Consider the following 16497-nt stretch of genomic DNA (forward strand, 5'->3'; position numbering starts at 1 on the left):
CGAGAATCTCTGTCGTGTGTACGAGGCCTCAGGGTCTATCTATAACATACAGTATATCAGTTTTACATGGACTCTTAAATAGAAGTGTTTTTATATGAGTTCTATTACAGTATGCAAAATCAGCAGGGATGCTTTCTTTCTTTTTATCTGTTGAAGAAACACTAATAAGATTTTTTTTTTTTATTCTACCAGAGGTGCATAAATCAATTTATAAATCATTTATATACCCAGAAAATACACAGGGTGAGTCATCTAAACCCGTATAGTTTAGAGACCCCATACAGGTTATGTAATCCAGCATTTGTGAGAATGTTACAGCCGTTACTAGAACAGCAGGGTGCTGCTAAAACTCTCTTTATTTCCATGGCTCGTAAAAATGATTAGACTACTTGGCTATTTACTAGTTAAAATTCCAAACATATACATTTAGTGCTTTGGATTACTTATAAATCTACCCCTGCAATGGGGACTGCATGGGCTTAATGCTTGTTTACCTAATAGGGACAGGAATAAGTACTTTCCATATTCCTCATTCCCACAGGTTTCCGCCTCCCCATGCGACTGGTCCACTTCACTTTGCTGACCTGCTGGTCGCAGCTCTATGAAGCAATCACATTCAAGGCAATACCAGCAGTCCTGCATTGTACGAGGGAACAACAAGAACCTGTCCACATTCTGGAGTGTCGTATAGTGGAGGAGAGCACCGGTGGAGGGAAGCAAAAGGGGGGACACTGCCTGGGTACATTTAACAGTAGCCTAAAATGGAGCTGTAACACAATTTGTATATATTTCCTTTGGAGGGAACCTGTCATGAGACATATACATGTTCTGCCCATGTAAAATGCCATTGATCTGGCTTATAATAGTAAAAATAACAATAATAATAATAATAATAATAATAATAATAATAATAATAATATTAACTGTACAAAATTTGTAATAATAATCTCTTGGCTTCAGTTGTTATCCAATAAATGTGTATTAAAAGCTAAAGAGTGGGTAATGGTTAGCAACCCTATCAGGTTTATTTTATTTATTTATTGATTTACTGTCTGTCCCCACTCAGGAGATTCAGTCACTCAATTTGCCCTAGTGGCAACAGTTACTGGAACTGAAAGTAAATAAAAAACATGTTTTGACAGGAATATAGAAATAGAGAGGAAGCCTTCTAGTAAATAATACATAGAGTATATATATGGGTGGCTGTGACATGTAAAGGGGTCTAGAGGTGCAGGATGCTGTGTAATGTAAAGAGGTCCTTAGGTGCAAGGTGCTGTATAATGTAAAGGGGTGCAGAGGTGCAAGGGCTGTGTAATGTAAAGGGGTGCAGAGTGACAAGGGCTGTATAATGTAAAGGGATGCAGGATGCAGTGTAATGTAAAGGGGTCCAGAGGTACAAGGGCTGTGTAATGTAAAAGGGTGCAGAGGTGCAGGGTACAGTGTAATGTAAAGGGGTCCAGAGGTGCAAGGTGCTGTGTAATGTAAAGGGGTCCAGAGGTACAAGGGCTGTGTAATGTAAAGGGGTGCAGAGGTGCAGGGTAAAGGGGTCCAGAGGTACAAGGGTTGTGTAATGTAAAGGGGTTCAGAGGTACAAGGTTTGTGTTTTGTAAAGGGGTTCAGAGGTGCAGTGCTGTGTAATGTAAAGGGGTCAAGAGGTGCAGTTGTGGAGAGGGGGTACACAGTAGTGACAAAAAGATATTGAAGGATGCAGAGGTATGCAGGGGGCACAGTGGGGTGTTTTTACATTTTAAGGTGGGGGGGTGCCAGATATGGGATCCGCCCTGGGTGCCAAATGCTCTAGGTACGCCCCCGGTCCCATGTATTCAACATTTGCATTCTTGTTAAAATGTTTTTTTAACATGAATACAAAATATGTTTTTTACTACATTGCATGTGTTGTTAATTGAGGAGGAAAGAGAGACTATCCACAGTCATTTTAAGACAAATTTTTGTGGAATATATTGGTCTGACTCCTTTTTGTACCAGGGGTATTTTATGAGGTGCAGTCACTGATTAAGATCTAGTATGAGCTTGCTTTGTCTGGTAGACCTGCAGATGATTTTTCCACCTCCGTTTAGCATTTCACAGGTGGTAACTTTGGTATGGTTACTAGAACACCCTTTTCAATTATTTTTACCCCACAAGAACCCTTAAATTTTCATGTCTCAGGGAACCCCTGCTAAGAATAGTATATTGGTGGTCATTAGAAAAATGGTTATTGGGGAAAATGCCCCCTTTACTAGCTACTGGCTTTTGCCAAAAGATTGAACTATGAAGGTACCATTAGATCATAGGAGGTCAAATAGCCACAGCTCAAGGAACCCCTGGCAACCTCTGGAGGACCCTAGAGAATGGCTGTATTAGAGGGTGACATTTTTAATTTCTATGAATGGCGATGAATATCCTCCACGTACCCTGCTGGACTGTATTAACTTGGTATACTCCCAATATACAGTAAACAAGGATTTTGAAAATGTAGTTTTGTCTACCCCTTAGTTCAGACTTGGTCAGAATTACTGTATCTCTCTTAGACATGGCAGGGTTATACAGACCTCCATATACCTGTTTCGCCAAATATTTCTATAATTTTCCAAATCTTGAATTACCACAGCCTTGTTTTCTGTGACAACCTCTCAACCATCCAATTGTGTCACTAGGACCCTGAAATCAAATCATCCCAGAATGTATGCTTCTGCCAACAAAACAGTGTGATTCCCTTTGATTGTCAATAAGTGTTTACGAGCTAAACTCAAACATACATAAAAAATTTCCCAATCTGCACTATTTAGTCATTATATACTCAAACCTAGGCTATTTTTAGCTTGATTTTGTGCCAGCTCCAATCCATGATCAGCTCGTTCCAGTGCCAGCTTCAGCCTTAACTCCAACCTTTGTCCAGCCTACTCCTATGCCAGCTGCTGTCCAGCCTGCTTCTGTGCCAACTCCAGTCTTCATTCAGCCTATTCCAGTAGCAGTTTCCCCCCCAGACCTTAGGCCACTATTCAGTCTGTGACTGTGTCAGCTGTTGGCTTGCCTGCTCCTGTGCCAACTCAACATCCCATATGGGCCGTGCTTGTGTCATCTTCTGCTCCAGTTGCTTTAATCGGGTTCTAGGATTCACAGCTCTACCGACCATTATTTCTGCATGAAATACTATCACTTCTTTCTAAGAATTAAATCCTATATTTTCAGAAGTTTATCCTCTAAATAGACTCAGTTATTTGGCCGAGTGGGCCCCTTGGCTACTCCTCACAGCTGTCCTGCTCTCTAAATCAGCTCCAGAGGTCCTGCACCAAGACTTTGATTTTAAAATCTGTTTCTCCTGGACCCTCAGCCCAGCCTACTGCTGCTGGTTCCCTGCCTGCTGCCCAGCCTAATTCTGGTGTCTACTTCAAGCACCCTTGCCTTACCCCTTGCCTGGCCTAGGACATCGACATCCACCTCACTCAAGATCCTACTAGAAGCTAAGTTTCTGGTGCATGCTTGGGTTTGGACTGAACCCAGAAGTTAGCTGTCATTGCTGGGCCAAATGAGCTGTGGGCAATGTATACAAAGAGGCAGAAATTCTCATGATACCATTGACCTAATATGGCCACAAATTAGGGTCATATTAGGTCAATGATATTGACCTAATACAGGCATATGCTCATAATAGGTCAATGATGTCACAAGCAACCTCGTCCATTTAGATATGTCAGCTGCGGGGAATGACAGATAATCTAAACTAAAGCTCATCACTATTCTTGACACTTGTTTGAATGAATGATGCCATTTGGACAAGTAGTGAAATGTCTTCAGTATTACAAAACAAGTCCAGTCTAATGGGGCTAAATACTACTAGCTATACCATGACCTGAATAAATGGAAACCTTCACAGGGTAGTGCTAATATATTTTGACCATTACATATTATTTTTTAATAAATTAAAGCAAACTGTCAAATTTATAGGGTTGTACAGAAGAGTATGAACAAAAAATGTTTTAAATCACCTTTCATTTTTAATTCATGCTGCCATTTCCAAGTAATAATTGGTGGAAAATCTGATGGTGGTGTTCCTTCTACTGAAATCTTAGATGGCTTCTTATTGCCAGTAGCATTTTCACTGTTCTGTGGACATTGACGATAACTTTTTAAAACATGCACACCGTTGGTAAATTTAGAGCTATGACATCAACCTGGACACTGACAGACTTAGCAGATATATTGCTTATTCCTAATAGCCTCCTGGCTCACTGCACTTATCCCAAATATTTCCAAGCATCACATAATTATCCATTTATTCATTTACTGTTTCATTAGTTCATTTGTTTGTCTAATCCCTCATTCACCCTAAACTACTGAATTAGACGTGCATATTATAAATTTTTTTGTATAACTGTATGCTACATAAATTCCTCAATGCAAAGAAGAAATATGTAACTTTTCATGTAAAATAGTACGGCTGAATAAAATCTGTAAATATTTGTATCTGCTCCTATTTTATTGGGTGAGAAATATGCTGACCATAGGAGTTTTTTGGCAGAGCAGATAAGGGATTAATCTTATGTGTGGCCTGTGCTTAGGAGATATACAAGACGGAAATTATATTTCCAGATAGTCTACGGATACTGCAAGCTCTGTTTTCAAACCAATTGTTAAAGTCAAAGTTTACCTTTTCCAGTTGGTAGGACAGGAAAACCATCGGATATCAATGGTTTTTGCATTGTATCAACAATTTAGGACATGGGACTTGCTAATTAGGTGTTTTTTAGCCAGGCTTTTGAAAGGACCCAAATGGCCTACAGGTACAGGTCACACTGGTATGACTTGACTGTTGTATAACTGTCATCCTACTTTGCCCTGTGACATCGGTCCTACATCGATCCTACTTCGGTCCTATTTCCATCATACTTGAATGAACAGGATAAGATTTTGCTCTGACTTTGACATAGTCCAACTTGTCCTTTGACCTATCAAAACAATTCCAGGGTGACAGAAATTCATTTTCCTGCTGCTGTAATCACCATGTCGGATGTCACAAGTCGGATGGTTAGGACGAGGATCCGACTTTGATCCAACTTCAATTATATTGAAAAGAGATCAAAGTCGGATCAAAGTATTGCAGGAGCCTTTTCTAAAGTCAGACCTTGTGTCGGACCAGTTAAAACGGCTCTCATAGGGAACCACATATTTGTACATGTCATGCGACATTTGTTTCCAAAGTCAGGGTGTATGTCGCACCAGTGTGATCCGGGCATAAAACAATAAAATTAATTATCACTTTAGAAAGCTGCACAGATTTTTTATTTATTTTTTCCGTTAAAGATTTTATTGAAAACAAAAGTTTTACAGATGTCACAGAGAACTCAAAAGTAAAAGGTGTACCAACAAGCAAAGGCGTACCGGCTCCCAATGAGATACAATTACATGTCACACATCCGTGGGAAGGTCTGGACAGATCGCACAACATCCATTACAAAACAACAACAATGCATTAAAGAAGAGGGTGAAACATCAGGCTGTTAACGATTGCTCATGTTTATGTGAATGCAACAGATGTTTCAGGGCCTATAATATCTATGCAAACCTTTGCGTATCCAAAACCTTCCCACAATAGAACAGAGCCTTTGGTACAAGTCTCTTGCCTAACTCTATAGATCCGCGTATTTTAGAGATGGTGCGTGAAGGGGCCACGCAAGGGTAGCCCCGGTCACCCACCCCCTCCGATTAGTCAGAGTAGGTATAGAGGAGAGGAAATAGAGAGAAAAAAAAGGGGGCGAGGGTGGGGGTGGGGAGGACAAAAAAAATCAGATTTGTATTATCTACTGGGAATCCTTGACTGCATAGGCTTTTTCCTGAAAAAAGCGAACTAAGCCTTTATGGAGAAAATATATTTTTCCTAGAGGTGTCAAAATTGAGAAAGAAAGGCTGCAGAGTGACAGAGAGTTCGGACTGCTGTGGTCCAGAAAATGGTATAAATGTATTAATTATCAAAGGATAGTAACATCTAAAAAAATAGTACTGCGATTACAGCCACCAATTAGGTGTAGCACCCACCCCAAATCTAGGGGCTCTATTTTAAATTTAAGGGATGTCTGGGCCAATACTTGGGTTCAGACCTGTTTGATTGATACAAATTTGCCTCTGCTCTGGCTGTGTTACTATCTGGTAGTTTCCCTTGTTGCCTGCAGTTGGCGTTACCATCTCGGAGCTTATATTGGAACGCAGGTGTACCATAGTGTGTTGGGTGTCCCTTCTCGGCAGCGGTACAGTGGGAGAGGTGACCCCGCTGTGCATGCTGGGAGAAGGTACTTAAGGGGCAGACGCCATTGATCGGGGTCCTTCGCCTCGTGGCCCTACTGGCGCAAGGTACATGTGTGTCTGCCCGATTTCGGGGGCCACATTGGCCCGGGGTCGATTCGCTGTTGAGTAGGCCCAGCTATGCTTGATGGGGCCTGCGGTCCTAAAAGGGGATCCCAAGCTGTCTGTCCACAAGGGAGGAAGCTGTCTTGATGAAGGAAACTGGGGAAGGACCTGCCCTGGAGGAGACCGGCAAAGTGCTAGTGTCTCGGGTGAGGCCTGGTAACCTAATCAATGAGGGATCCACCATATTGAAAGCCCTGCAGTCTGCCGGTTCGGCTTAAAGGCTCTTCTATTGCATGGCTGGAGGTTCGGGACTTTAAAATCTTGTGGCAGAGGATTCCTGGACACATCCAAGTTCATCCAAAAGGTCTGTGGCAGAGACCGAGTTCATCAACAAGGTCTGTGGCAGAGACCAAGTTCATTCCACAACAGTCTGTGGCAGAGACTGTCTGGACATTAGTTTGTGCATCATCCCGGCTGCTAGGCCATTTGAGAGGGGACTATCCGGGTGGAGACTGATTGACTATTCTGTACAGCGTGCCTGAACCTTCCCCTACTCGTCTCCTCACTTCTACTTTCTCTTGTTCAAGTTACCCTGCAGAGAAAATAAAACCCAATTGTTGAAGGTTTTATATCTGTCTGGACATTGCATTTATTATGGACTTCCATACCCTGACAACGAAGTTTAAAAGGTAATGTGCAAACCCCAAATTTAACCAGCAGCTCCTTCGGGGGTAGTGCTACATAGGGAAACATAAAATTCGCTCAGCAATGCAAGATAAGCATGCCGGCTATGTTAAACTCATACAAACACAAACGAATAACAAAAAATGTCAGACCGCCAAGTCAATTGGCGACCGAAACGCAAAAAATGGCCCGGTCATTGGGCAGCCAAATCCTCCGAGGCTGAAGTGGTTAAAGTCTCCCATTTTATCCTGGTTTACAAGGACAAAAAAGTGAGATCTCAGTGGAGCCAATTACAGCAATCAACACCTGACAAATGTTCTAATTCTTCACCACTTTATAAAAATAAATGGTTTGAGTTGGAGATTAGTTTAAAGAGGAAGTAAACCCTGATGGGTGTTACTTCTTCTTTGTTTCCCTGTAAAGGTAAAGCAGAAATGGGCTACTATGCATCGCATAGTAGCCCATTATGAGACACTTACCTGCAGGAGAAGCCCGCAATGTAACTGTCTTCATCGTGAGTAGCGAGCTGCCATTCTTCACCCCTCTTCCATCCGGGGTCGCAAACTCCGGCACTGTGACTGGCCGGAGTCACGTGACGTCGCGTAACGTCACTCCCACGCATGCGCGCAGGAGCCGCCTTTAATGGCATGACCCGAGATAGAAACGGCACAGCGTGCCCTATGGCGATTTGCAAATATCTCCTAGACCGTGCAGGTTTGGGAGATATTTCAAGCACCTACAGGTAAGCCTTAATCTAGGCTTACCTGTAGGCTAAAGTGGTTTTAAAGGGTTTATAACCACTTTAAGTATTTGGGTTATAGATCTGAGGAATGCATCCTGCAAAACAAATAGAAAATATAAGACATTGCTATGTGAAAGAAGACTAGCACTGTAAAAGTTAAACTATGGTCCAACAGAATTGTTTTACCTATCACCTTGATTCTTTGCAGGTCTACAAATGAACAATTAATCGGGTCTTTGTACTGTCACACGTGGAAGGATGAGGAAATTTTAGCAATGGAGACAGAAGTCGGAGTTTCAGATTAAAGCAGGAGCCTAAACACATTGACCTTAATTATACATTGCACCTGAAGACATCATATTTTGTGAGATTAAGTCAGTGCGCGCCTAATTGACACTTTTACCTAATTAGGATGCAGTGCTTTTAACGCTCCATGATCATTGCATCCATGCAGAAAACCTTCACCGAATGTGACAGCCTATCACGTATTATATCAAATCTCACCATACACTGAGTATCAAATCCATTCACTCTGCTTTTCAATATAAAACTAATTAACTGGAATGAGAGAAATACATTAAAGATCTCATCTTTTAATTTAGCTACAGTCTAATTTAGTCTACCTAAAATGCTTCTGCTTGGCAGATTTTGTTTTTGCTTCTCTCTCACTGATCTCATTTTTTCTAAGGAGCTTCATTTTATGTCTGCTATTTATTGTTGTATTAGCATCCATATACTGCATAAAAAGCTGACTATACATTCTTAAGCTAATTAAATGTATTTCCACTTTTGCAGCCAAATTGGGACAACAACTACTTTATATTTGTTACATATTTTTAGTCGCATAACATAACTATTTAAATATTTAAAAATTGCTGCTTACTGTATTAGATTCTCCTCTGAAAACTTCCGCACTGAAAATTCTTCTTTGTTCTCTGTTTATGAGGGGGCTGGGGAGCTGTATTTGCCATGATTAACCCCAGCTGTACTGTGCTTGCAGATCTCAGTATCAGTTGTAAATTAGATTTGAAGACTGTCTGTCCTAACCAAGGGTTAAATATTAACTACTGATGCACCCAATTTATCGACTGTCATAACCAGACTAAATATTCAAGCACAGTACGAACTGATGTTAGCTTATAAAACTACTCCACCGATACATAAAAAAAATTATATATACGGCTATCTAATCCCAGAGCATTTAATTACATGAAGGAGTGTAATTTGTAACTTTACCCTAAAGGGGTTGTAAAGGTAAAAGTTTTTTCACCTTAATGCATTCAATTAACCTCCTGGGCGGTGTTCCCGAGTCTGACTCGGGGTGAGATTTTTGGGCAAGGATCGGTAACCTCGAGTCAGACTCGGGCTCGCCTCGCTGGATGTACAGGGAGTTTTACTTACCTTGTCCCTGGATCCAGCGATGCCACCGCGCTGTGTGAGCAAGCGGGACCTCGCTCGATTCACACAGTGCCTCCGTGTGACGCCGATCTCCGTTCCCTGCGACGTTACGACGCACGGGGACGGAGAACGGCGCCAAATTCAAAAAAGTAAACAAACACCTTACATACAGTATACTGTAATCTTATAGATTACAGTACTGTATGTAAAAAAAACACACCCCCCTTGTCCCTAGTGGTCTGCCCAGTGTCCTGCATGTCATTTTATATAATAAAAACGTTTCTTTCTCCCTGCAAACTGTAGATTGTCCATAGCAACCAAAAGTGTCCCTTTATGTCAAAAATAGTTTTAGATCAGCTAATAAATTATAATCACTTGCAGAATTGTGCGATAGCGATTTGTGGGGAAATTCGTCATAAAAAAAAAAAAATAATGACAGCAACAATTCTGCAACTGAGCAAATTTCAGTGATTTTGATTTGATTACATTATTGAATAATTTTTATTATAATTATATTATTATTTGTTATAATTATTTATAATTATTTATTATATTATAATTTATAATTTTGTTTTTAAAAAAATGTCATACCCGGGATGCCTATTAGAAGCTTGTTTGGTCAGATTTAAGTGAGTTATTTCTAAAAATGACAGACCTACAATATAAAACGCCAAATTTCCTTGCAAATAATGGTACCGCTTTCAGCATGTTTTTTCTGAAAGAATCATACCGCCAGGGAGGTTAACAGTTGAAATAACCTTACATTTTCTAAATGTTGTAACACGTTTCTAGTTTTATCGAATGCTCCACTTGAAATACTAACTTCAGATCTTGGGGCCTATAGTGAAATTTCCTTTGGGGCCCCCAGTGATTTTTCTCTGTGACACCTTGAAGTGATAACTGTGACAATTCTTTCTTGTATCCTAACCAGTTGCTGACCCAGCCTTTTTCTGACATTTGTTGCTAACAAGTTTAAATCAGTATTTTTTGCTAGAAAATTACTTAGAACCCCCAAACATTATTTATAGCAGAGACCCTATATAATAAAATGTCTGTCATTGCAATATTTTATGCCACACTGTATTTGTGCAACGGTCTTTCAAACACAATTTTTATTTTATTTTTTCATTCTCAATAAATCCTTGCTGCCCTATTCTTACACCTTCTTTATTTATTTAGCTTGGTCATTGTGTGTCCTCTGTCACCATGCAGGGACCCCCCCCCCCTTTGGATTTATGTTCCGAATGTTGGCAGTGGTTGATATTGGTGGACCATCTCACGGGGTAAGCAAACCGTGTTACCTACCTACTTGGCAGTGTTGTGACTCACGCCCATTTATATTGTTGTTATGTATTATTATGTTTTCTGTTATTTACGTTGTTTTTCTTTGTTCTTGTACAGTTTTATGAATTGTCCATTTAATTTGCATATTCCCTGAAGAAGCAATCCAGCAAAACATGTCGGAATAGTGTGCAAATTTCAATTCTCAATATATACCTGCTTGTTATGACCACCTCTTAAGTGAAATGCTGTTTATTCTTGGACAATATTGCCTATGTTTTTTAACCTTATACTTATTAAAAAAATCTTTTTACTCAAGATACAATTTTTCCTCATCATTATTTGTATAACTGCACCGTTAAATTCCCCTTTTTCTCCCCATTTAAATTTTTTGGGGGATAAAATACATTTTATTGAAATTATGAAAAAAAAAAAAACACAATAGTTACCCCAATTTTTTTGTATAATGTGAACGATGATGTTATGTCGAGAAAATAGATACCTAGCATTCCATGCTTTAAAATTGTGCATGCTCGTGAAATGGCGACAAACAACAGTTTTTTAAAATCCCCATAGGCGACGCTTTCAATTTTTTTTACAGGTTACGAGTTTAGAGTTACAGAGAAGGTCTGGCACTAGAATTATTGCTCTCACTCTAACGATTGCAAAGATACCTCACATTTGGACACCGTTTACATATCCGCATACTTCACTTCTGTGCACGGGCACAGAGGGATTGGGCACTTACAATTTTTTTTCTTATTTATTTTGCTTTTTATTTTATTTTTTTACACTGTCCCTTTATTTATTGACTTACTTTTTGATCACTTTTATTCCTATTACAAGGAATTCAAATCTTGTAATAGAAATAAGCACGCAGGTCCTCTTTATTGAGAGATCTGGGGACAAAAGACCCCAGATCTCTCATTTACCTTAAAAAGCGAAATAATTTATTTTTGACGTTGACTTAATAAAATAAAAATGATTTTTGACTGATGGTGTGTAGGCAAGACTGGTGAAAGTCAGCTTAATCTGATCCGACGAAAAAATCCTTTGGATTAGATTCCATCAGATATCCCATCGTGTGTACAGGGCTTTAGTGTATTGAATTTTATGCGTTTGGCAATGGGAAACCAATGGAGGATTTGGCAGAGACGGGTGGCAGACACTGAAAGATTGGAAAGGTGGATGAGTCTGGCAGCGGCATTTTAACCTTAATGTTCTCGTTAACTACTCCGTCCTTAGTAAGAACAGTCTTTAACCAGTTCCCGACCATCTCACGCAGATATATACTCTGGCAGAATGGCTCTCCTGGGCGAAATCCCATATAAATAGGGCTTCACCCAAAGAGGGCGCGAGAGCGCCGACTGAGACTCGCGTGCGCACCCCCTGCATGGCAAGGAACCTGATAAGTGTGGCCGGCAGGCGCTAACGCGTACATGAGCGGGAGCACGGGGTTTGTGTGTGTAAACACACAAATCCCCATGCTTTCGGAGGAGAGAAGGACAGATCGTGTCCTTCTACAAAGTAGAAAACTCGATCTGTTATCTCCTATAGTCAGTCCCCATCCCACTACAGTTAGAACACACAATAGGGAACACAGTTAACCCATTGATTGCCCCAGAGTGTTAACCCCTTCCCTGCCAGTGACATTTACATAATAATCAGTGCATATTTATAGCACTGAGGCTCTGTAAATGTCAATGGTCCCAAAAATGTGTCAAACGTGTCCGACCTGTCCACCGCAACGTCCCAATACCGCAAATAATCACAGATCGCCGTCATTACTAGTAAAAAAAAATTAAGAAAAAAAAAAAGGCCATAAATCTTTCCCATAGTTTGTATACGCTATAACTTTTGCTCAAACCAATCAATATACACTTATTGCAATTTTTTTTTACCAAAAGATATTTAGACGAATACATATCGACCTAAACTGAGGGATTTTTTATTTTTTTTTATGGGATATTTATGATAGGAAAAAGTAAAAGATAATGAGGGTTATTTACAAAAGGCAAATCCACTTTGCATTACAAGTGCAAACTACAAGTGCAAAGTGCACTTGGAAGTGAAGTCGCTGTAAATATGAGGGGTAGAAACAAAGGGAAGCTCTGCTAGATTTATCATCCAATCATGTGCAAGCTAAAATTATGTTTTTTATTTTCCTTGCATGTCCCCCTCGAATCTACAGCGACTGCACTTCCAAGTGCACTTTTAGTGCAATTTCAAGTGCACTTTGCACTTGTAGTTTGCACTTGTAGTGCAAAGTGGATTTGCCTTTTGTAAACAACCCCCATGGTGTTTTTTTCAAAATTGACAGTCTTTTTTGTTTATAGCGCAAAAAATAAAAACTGCAGAGGTGATCAAATACCACCAAGAGAAAGTTCTATTTGTGGGGAAAAAAGGACGTCAAATTTGTTTGGGTACAACATTGCACGCAATTGTCAGTTAAAGCGACGCTGTCCCGTATCGCAAAAAATGGCCTGGTCATTGGGCAGCCAAATCCTCCGGGGCTGAAGCGGTTAACAACATATTCATCCCAGGGCTTCAGTGTACATTTTAAGCTCTCCCACTGCAACATCAATCAAGTTATGTGTCTATAGCTACCACCATAGACAAAAGGAAGCAATGAAATGATAGTTGCCACTTTTCTTCATTGGGATTGGTGGACAGTGAGATGCGTGTTTGAAAATGTATTGTCCTTGTAAGGCCCCATACACACGGGAGGATTTATCCGCGGATACGGTCCAGCGGACCGTTTCCACGGATAAATCCTCTCAAGGATTTCCGCGGATTTTTATGCGATGGAGTGTACTCACCATCGCATTGAAATCCGCGCCAAAATCCTCTGGTGATGACGTGTCGCGCCGTCGCCGCGATTATGACGCAGCGACGTGCGCGACGCTGTCATATAAGGAATTCCACGCATGCGTCTAATCATTACGACGCATGCGGGGGATCCCTTCGGACGGATGGATCCGGTGAGTCTATACAGACCAGCGGATCCATCCGTTGGGATGGATTCCAGCAGATGGATTTGTTTGGCATGTCAGCAAATATTCGATCTGCTGGAATCCATCCCAGGGGAGAAATATCCGCGGAAACAGATCCGCTGGAGTGTACACACCATAGAATCTATCCGCTGAAACACATTTGCTGGGATTTTTCAGCGGATGGATTCTATTGTGTGTATGGGGCCTTATGCTATTACCGGTGCGGGAATGCTATTAAAACCTTTTGTCCTGTTTATAAAAATGATGTTTTGACATGTACACCCATATATGTACACCCATATATGTACACCCATATATGTGGATATTTTCTGCCTTTTTTCAGCCTAGTCCTCTAGGAAAAACAATAAAATTGAAATAACAAAAATATATCAGGAAGGTTTTGGGGCAGCACAAGTCTTCTCTCTCGGGCACATATTTACTCTGTAGAATTTATTACATCTGTGTGTTGAGCAGCGCAATAATATCTCTCCAGGTAATTTAGTGTTATGAGCATAACAAAATTCAAGAGAGTTTCTGTACTTTATAACCATAATCTTTACTTTGTGTGATTCATAGAGAACTGACATTTCAAATGCGATTTTCATTGTTTTAATCTCAGAACATATAAAAATTGTATTAATGGTTCATAGGGTTTATTTTACAGCAATCGAATAATATACGTGTGTGACAAATTGCTTTGTTAAAAACATTCAAATCTTGCTGACCCTACAATAGAGTTTGCATTACCTAAGATAGCCTAAGAAAATGAAGTTTTATTTACAGAGCTTTATAGCTTCTTGTGTTTCGTCCCTAGGAATTAATGAGTGTAGGCAGTAGGGGCCTGTACTACATTAGTACACCACATGTGGGTGTGTGCCATTAGATCATCTTGTGTCACGCACCATGTGTGTCTGAATCGCGTGGCCACCCATGAAATGAAGCACATCTCCAGCAAGAGGTCAGAAGCTGGGATACGAGAGAGAACGGAGAAATATGCTGTTCATTTTCCACAGAATATCATTTGTGACATTATAAACTGAGAACAGTTTTTAACAAGATAAATTAAGCATAAATCTATGGATTTCTTGTTCGGACCATTTATCAAAAACATGGACCCTACACAACTATTATTTCCTGGGAGTATTAGGTAGCCATAGGAATAGCAAAGACAACTAAACAAATGTTTCCAAGGATTCCTCTATTGGATGACTTGTATACCACCCACAGCCATAAAACCATACCATAAAAAAATCTTCAGCAAGTTTCTAGGGTAGAAGGGTAATGCCGCGTACATATGACTGTTTTTCATGATGTGAAAAATGAAAAAAAAAAAAAAATGTAATGTCATTAAAAACGATCGTGTGTGGGCTCCAGAGCATTTTTAATGACGTGAAAAACGGCCATTAATAATTTAGAACATGCTCTATTTTTTCGCATCGTTTTTCACGTCATAAAAAATGGTCGTGTGTAGGCTTTAACGACGTGAAAAAAATGCGCATGCTCAGAAGCAAGTTATGAGACGGGAGTGCTCGTTCTGGTAAAACTAGCGTTCGTAATGGAGATAGCACATTCGTCACGCTGTAACAGATTGAAAAGCACGAAGACTGAAAAGCGCAAATCACCTCTCACCAAACCTTTACTAACACGAAATCAGCAAAAGCAGCCCCAAGGGTGGCGCCATCCGAATGGAACTTCCCCTTTATAGTGCCGTCGTATGTGTTGTACGTCACCGCGCTTTGCTAGAGCATTTTTTGTTCACGATCGTGTGTAGGCAAGGCAGGCTTAACAAGAATCGGGTTGAAAAAAACTTGTTTTTTCTAGACCATTAAAAATTGTTGTGTGTACGCGGCATGAGAACTTGTTAATAAAAAAATACATACACATATTATTTTACTGTTATCTTCTCATGTCTGCCTATAATTCAGTATGTGTGGTTGACTTACTAAAGTTAAATAGGCTGTTCACTTGGCAAGGGATTTTTCGCTCTACTAAGTTGTATCATCCAGTCATTAGAGTTGGGCCAAACACCCCCTCTCCCCTCAGTTTGGTGCTCACCAGAACTCTTGGACATAGCAAAAGTTTGGTTCTGAACCCCAAACTCAATAAGACCTGAATTTGCAAAATCAAAAGTGCCCATTATGAAGGCTTATATGCAAGTTTTTGGCCATAAATAGGATATAGGGGCCCAGGTACTGCCCCCGGGGGACATGTATCAATGCAATGCAATATTTAAATATAGAGCCTAGGGGTGTCCCCTTAGTCTGCCTGTAAAGTGGCACATTTGTACGAACCTGCTGCAGCAAAACTGACAATTCCTATATGCACTATGTTGTCAAAAGTATTGGGATGCCTGTCTTTACACGCACATGAACCTGAATGGCATCCCAGTCTTAGTCCATAGGGTTCAATATAGAATCTGTCCACCCTTTGCAGCTATAACAGTTTCAACTCTTTTGGGAAGGCTGCCCACAAGATTTAGGAGCGTGTCTATGGGAATGTTTGAATATTCTTCCGGGAGTGCATTTGTGAGGTCAGGCACTAATGTTGGACAAGAAGGCCTGTCTCACAGTCTCTGCTCCAATTCATCCCAAAGGTGTTCTTTCAGGTTGAGGTCAGGACTCTTTGCAGGCCAGTCAAGTTCCTCCAGCCCAAAATCGCTCATCCATGTCTTTATGGACCTTGCTTTGTGCACTGGTCCAAATCATTTGGTGGAGGGGGTGTGGCAGGCGCAGCACTATGAAGTGCCTTTATGCTCTGTGGCATTAGAAGAATTTTGATTTCTCTGATCTTTTAGTCCAAATAAGACTATATTTTACTCTATAATTCCTCTAGCTCCATTCTATGGAAGCAGTAGGTTTAAAGAGCACACCAAACTCTTGAGAAAACTTCTTTATTAACTGCTTGCCGACCAGCCGCCGTCATTCTACGGCGGCAGGTCGGCTCTCTTGGGCGAGAGCCCGTAGCTCTACGTCGGCTCTTTGAGCCGCCACTAGGGGCGCGTGCGCACCGCCGGAGGCGCGCGCACGCCCCCCCCCCGCTCGCCCCCGACTCCCG

Source organism: Rana temporaria, chromosome 3 (genome assembly GCF_905171775.1).
Source record: "Rana temporaria chromosome 3, aRanTem1.1, whole genome shotgun sequence".
Lineage (NCBI taxonomy): Eukaryota > Metazoa > Chordata > Amphibia > Anura > Ranidae > Rana > Rana temporaria.